The sequence below is a fragment of the Adiantum capillus-veneris genome, chromosome 18 (assembly GCF_014529385.1).
Source record: "Adiantum capillus-veneris isolate H3 chromosome 18, ASM1452938v2, whole genome shotgun sequence".
Classification (NCBI taxonomy): domain Eukaryota; kingdom Viridiplantae; phylum Streptophyta; class Polypodiopsida; order Polypodiales; family Pteridaceae; genus Adiantum; species Adiantum capillus-veneris.
In genome coordinates, this window is record NC_140948.1 from 12,729,623 (window position 1) to 12,736,579 (window position 6,957).

Here is a 6,957-nt window from a genome sequence, read left to right on the forward strand (position 1 = left end):
GTAAAGCAAAGATGCAAATCCCAACTGTCTAACTCACAGTCAATACATCCTAGCTACCTATCTAAGGGTGCTCGAGGGATCGCTCCAAGACCTGTATCACCGAAAGGATCTCAACATTCGAGAATCCCCCAGCTCAATAAAACCTCACTCAACCCTCAACAAAGGCTGCAGTAAATCTAACAGTACATAGACTTCCCACAAAGTCATACATCCACAAATTTCCCACTGTATGTTGTAACCGCTGCGGCGGTTGTTTGCTGCGTGACTCACAGCCAGCAAACCCTCAACAGACATACGTCATCTCTGACAATACATCCCACGTGGAAGTACCTGCAATGTCAGGATGAAATCTGGAATATCAAGCAGCAAACACAAGCTACCTGATGAACTAGTGGATGTCGCCTACAGTCTATGTGTAGATGCGCCCGTGTCGTATGTGACACGCCTCCAAGAACTGTGAGCCATCCTTTGATGTGTAGACAACCACAAATCAACACTCTGGGAGTGTCAATATCCTCAGCACCTACAGTCGTAGGCGTAAAACGCCAAATTTGCAGGGTCGGATCTGCACCCGTTGAGACCACGTAGTCGAAAATGGCCTGCGCAGACGTTTGTCGAAGCCGAACGGTGGTCGAGATGACCTCATAATGAAATTCTGACAACACCGAGCCCTTCCGTTTCGCCCACGAGAATTGGGGCCATGTCTTCGCCTGTCGAATTTCACTCCAATCTGAGTTGGTGACTCTAGCCTCCTGCAGTGCTGCCCCGAGCCTCGATCTGAGCTCTGATACCAGTTGAAGGAGTACGAGCGGAAGTGTGACGCGAGAGAGAGTGCGAGAAGAAGAGCACGCCGATATGGTGAACTCGCTCTACTGTAATGTGTAGAGCATAGTGAGTTCTTATTAGGTTTTTACAAAAGAATATGTGTACATACCTGGCAGCCCGCCCACTTGCCTGGGCGACCACATTGGGCTTTATACCCCAACAAAACCAATGCCCAAAATTCTGACCAAGACTATTCCAACAACAACAACAATTGGTCCAAGGAGAAGGGAGTTTACAAAGGTAAATATAATCTCTCTCCTAAAGAGCTAAAAGCTTTTTTTTGAAGGACCACAAATGTTTTAAGTGTAGGGAGCAAGGCCATGGTTATCGTCCTTACCCCAAGAGAATTGCCCGCAATGAGACTCCTAGAGCCTCTATGTTTGAAGCTCCAAAAGAGGATGCTCATTGCTAAGGATTTCTCCTTTCCTGTGCTTGGGGAAAGATGGAAGAGCATGATGCCTTTATTTTGTTTGACCCTGGCTCAACTCACAACTTCATATCCATGGAGTTGACCACCAAGCTAGGCACACAAGCCCATGAGATGGGAGATGCATTGAAGCCAATGGAGCTATCAAGGGACAAGACGTCTCAGTTACTTCCTTAATTGGAAAATTAAGGCTTCATGCCAAAGCTATGTGGACAAAAAGGATTTATTCATCTCCCCTCTCAAACATGATAATGTTATCGTTGGGGCACCATGGTTTAACCACATGGCTTTCAACATGAATTTCCTTGAAAGGAGAATGTACTTCACATACATGGAAAAGAGCGTGTACATAGATGTTAATGAGGGGGCGGGGAACACCATATCCTTGCAATAAAGGGAATCAAAAGGATTAGAGTTGTCTAAATTCCTAAATGGATCCCAAGATGTTTTCATTGATGACATCCCTAGTGAGCTACCTTGACCATGCAATTGAGCTCCTATTAGGAAGCTCACTGCCAAACAAGCCTCCTTATCAAGTTTCACAAGTGCAACAAGAGGAGATCATGAGGCAAGTGCATAAATTGGTGGAAATAGGGATGGTGAGGCCTAGATCCTCTCCATTTTTTTCACCATTGCTTTTAGTGCAAAAGAAAGACGACACATATCACATGTGTGTCGACTATAGAGCACTAAATAAGAATACTATCAAAAATAGATTTCCCGTGCCGTGGGTAGAAGATCTATTTGATCATTTACAAGTTTTGGCCAGACAAATGCTCCAGACGCATTCAAACTCATGATGGACAAAAATCTTCAGGCCATGCAAATTCTCTTGAGGAGTACAAGTGACACCTCCATGTAATCTTTCAAGTTGTGAGAGAGAATAAGCTTTTCATTAAGCAAAAGAAAAGTGAATTTTTCCTACAAGAGATTCAATATTTAGGTCACATTATCTCTAAAGATGGCACCCGTATGGATCCAACAAAGTTAGAGATAATAAAAGGATGGCCTAATCCAAGGAATCTATAGGAGGTACGAAGTTCATAGGTATGTGTGCATACTAAAGATGCTTCATTAAAAAAAATTCGCTAATAGCAAGCCCATTACAAGACTTAACAAAAAAAGAACATTATGTATTCATGGATTGCAAAAGTGCAAGAAGCTTCTGATGAAGCTTAAGGAGAATCTTATCTCTTAACGTGTGCTCACAATACTAGATCTCTCAAAGCCATTTGAGGTCCAATGTGATGCTTGTGGTAATTGCCTTGGAGGTATTTTGCTTCAAGAAGGGCATGCCATAGCATATGAGAGTCAAAGACTCAACTTTGATAAGTGAGTATTGGGCAAATACGAAAAAGAGCTACTAGCTATTCTATATGCCCTAAACACGTGGAGACACTATCTCTTAGGGACTCCATTCATCCTACAAATGGATCACAAAGCCTCAAGAACTTCATGATGCAAACCAAGCTTTCCGACAAACAAATGTGTTGGGTAAATTTTCTTTTGCAATTTAAATTTCATATTGCTCACATTGTTGGCAAGCACAATCAAGTGGTCAATGCACTTTCACAATGGCCAAGGGTAAAGGTGAAGGGGATCGGGGAGCACCACAGGCGGAGAGTGAGAGAGAGAGAAGGAGATACACACACGATGTGGGTGGGGAGACTCAAAAGAGTGAGCAGCCCCCTATACACTTATGCTATGTATAAGGTATACAAGTCAATGGGCGGCCAGACTCTGGGCGGCCGAGCAAGGCACAGACGCCTATACCCCAACAACCTACCACTTAAAGGCGACTGTGCCTTTAAGCAAGAGAACCTAGTCTAAAGACTACAAAAGGCGAGAGAAAACCGCTCTCAATCGATGCCCACTGGCTGGCTGTGATCGTGTGCATCCGACTGTCCTGCTCCTGTGTAAGTCCATACACCACCAGACGTACCGCACACGTACTGCAAGTATGTACGCAATACCTGCATATCTCCCTCGTGCACTATGCCATCATCAGTCAACAAACGACTGACAACCCCAACTGCAAATGCTCCCACTGCAGCTACGATATCCGGTCTCAAGATCAACATCTCATACATGAGACCACCGAATGCCGATGCAATGCTAGCGGGCCCTGCTAGCTCTACAGAGCATGCATCAACATATATATCCCTCGCAATAGGCATCTCTGACTGACAAGGCATGTCAGCCACATGCATCTCCTGACTGTCCACAAAAGACGCATCAACTTGTCGTGCAACCTCAGAGCAAACCAGCTGCTCTAGGTGTCTGCTGGAAGACATATCCTGCACAACTATATCCCCATGCTCACTGTCGAGCATAGAAAGGAATGACTGCATAATCGCTGACATCTCAGCCTCCTCTGCAATCATCCACTGCAAACATGACCACTCAATCTGTTGTGACTCACTAGAGCTCTCATGCTCTAACTACGTATGCATAGACTCTTGCACAACGTCCTCCTGTCGTGACTCACTAGAGCAAGACCACTCTACCTGTCTATCCTACATAGAAGTATCTAGCACAACTGAGTCTCTGCTTTTCTTAGTCACTAGCAAAGCATGCATGTCTGACTCTGTCACCTCTCTATGTGACTCCTCAAGTCGTGCCCCAACTATGTGCACAACGAGCTCACTACTCTGCACTCCATGCAAAGCATCCTGCAACCCACAAGCAAAAGAGACTCGCCTGCTCTCTCGCTCTCTACCTGGTTGCGTGATCACAGAGACAACACTGTCTCTCCTGTGATCCACATGCAATGGGTAACCTGTACCACTCCTTGCACCTCTCGCAATCACTAGCGAACCCAAATGCAACGCAAAAGATCGCTCAAGCAGCGATACCCGACATCCACTATCCTGTAACTGTCTGACTGAGATCAAATCCCGTCTCAGATCTGGCACATAACGCACATGACGCAGGGTAAATCTCACACCACTAGGCAAGGACAAACATACGTCTCATGTACCCTCAATGTCATACACAACACCATCAGCCATGCGCACACAACCAAGTCTCCCACTAGAAAACGTGCTAAACCACTCACGATGCGACGTGACATGGAAAGTAGCATCTACGTCTAGCAACCACTGCGAAGGGAGTGCACTATCCACATGTATAGCATCTCGTGCATAGCTCGAGGTAAAAGTGACATCCCCGTCACTAGTATACTCCGACACTACATGTGCCTCAACTGTCAAAGCAACTGAGTCCATGGCATCACTACATACATCTCTGAGACTGCCATGTCTCCTACGATGTCGCATACGACAAAACAGCACCGTCTAACGTGTCCAGAATGACCACAATACCAACATGTCACGTGTCGGCGTGCTCGTGAATGTACATGTCTCACACGAGTCCTTGATGACTCAGATCTATCATACATATCATGTAATCTGCGCCAAAGTGCTCTCGAAGTAGTCTCATACATAACAAGAGCATATACAGATTCCGCAAGGTGCAAAGAGAGTGTAGATAGTGCCATCTCCTCTAGCTCCTGCCACTGATCGTCAGACATGTTTGAAGGTCTACCTGCATCACCACTCAATGGTCGATGCAACCCTCGCTGTGTCAATGCATCAAGCATACACTCTCTCCATGCCGCAAAGTCTGACCCATCAAACATGCGCATCTGTGAGAGGTCACAATCTGATCTATCACCTATCTCTGCCATGAGCACAATGTAGCAAACTAGAAAGCAAAACCACCTCACCAACAACACCTGAAAACTGTCTACCAATATGGCCAGAAACACAATGTAAAACCTGTGAGACACACTCCAAAGTAGAGCTCCCGCAATGTCAATACAAGCCTCGCATGCTCTAGTATCACACTGCAATCTGTGAGCTAATCACCAAGCCCACACTGTGCGGTATCGATGCATACACACGCACAAATTTCCCACCTGCAGAGAACACCGCACACAAATGCTGAGTGCAACCCGCAATCTCTACCTAGATCACATAAATGATACGCATAAAACTCCTGGGAAAATTTCGCCAGAGTTTCGACGCACAATGGCTATCAACACAAAATAACCATTGTTCTGCAAGCTCAATACAATGAGCAATCAATGCGCATCAAACTACACTCAACATACATGCATAAGCTATGCAAATATGGCTATAAAATCTGATGCAAAGTTGCACCAATAACCGTGCAAAGCCTTGCACAAAATCACAAGTCAATATGACTCAATCGCGCATAAATATCTGACAAAATTTTGGCAGAGTCTCCTTTGTAACTGGAGCAAAATCTTAACAGTAAACCTCAAAGAGACAATAATATATGCCACAATGGCCAATCCGGGAATAAACTCGACCGGAATCACCTCACAAAGTCATACATATGAGCATACCCGCTCTTGCCGAAGTACCACTCAACGACACCTCAAATGACATACATGTGAGTGATGATTGCTGCCAAAATACCTTTCAATCGATGACCAAATGTCTGCCAGATAACTATAGCAACATTTCGCAAAACCTTGCAAGATATGTCGCTATGCGCAATACGAAATACGGCACACAAGGGCATACACAAGTGACTCCAAACTCCAACCAAATGATGACTGGAAATCACCTGTCAAAGTGGGAGTAAACTCAACCACTAAACTGTCAAAGAGCAACCTACGGATACGTAGAAGCTATGGCGAGAACCTGGATAAAATCCAACAGAGTTTCTTCTATAAATTGAGCCAAATCTCAAATAATCTCAGCCATAAACAAATACACAAATCCATATATGGCATACATAAACCGCCAAGACCATGGCAACATAGCTCACTCTCGCATGAGTGGCTCTCTGGACAAATGCATATCCAAAAACCTGTGTACACCTATGAATTTGCTGGTTGCTGCAAAAAATACTCCGTGTGTGTGAGATATACCAAAAACAGTGTTTTTGGGACCCGAAAGTGCTCAAATAAACCTGCTGCTGTACTTGCTGTAATTCAAAGCATAATTTCAGCATATGAACATCACCATCGCGTCCGGAGCGTGCCAAAACCCTGACCTAGACTCCTGGATCATGTAGATCTGACTCTATATGACGGAGCTACGCAAAAAAACTGCGTTTTAGAGCCCGAAAATGGCAAAAACGAGCTACACACAGTCTTGAACCTGCTCCTGCTCCACTTTGCATGATGCAATGTCCTCTCAATGCAAGCTCCAACGCAAGAGCTCTGCCACAACAGCATCCAAGCACTCGAATGTCAAGCTCTCCTCCGCCGAGCACTTCTCTAACGAGCTCCACTGAGCTCAAAAGCTCCTCTCACCAAGGAAGCCGCAACCACCTCCTCGACCAAGCTTGACCACACCAAGCTCCTAAGCTCCAAAGACAATGCTCCTCAAGCTAAAATCGCTCTCCGTGAAACTCTGCGATCGAACTCCACCGTCGAGAGCGAGTGAGCTATCGCCTCGAAGCTCTCAAAGCCGTCGTGCTCTCCGCGGTCACCATAGCTCTGATACCAATTGAAGGGGATCGGGGAGCACCACAGACGGAGAGTGAGAGAGAGAGAAGGAGATACACACACGATGTGGGTGGGGAGACTCAAAAGAGTGAGCAGCCCCCTATACACTTATGCTATGTATAAGGTATACAAGTCAGTGGGCGCCCAGACTCAGGGCGGCTGGGCAAGGCACAGACGCCTATACCCCAACAAAAGGTGGTGTCTATAGCAACTCACAACA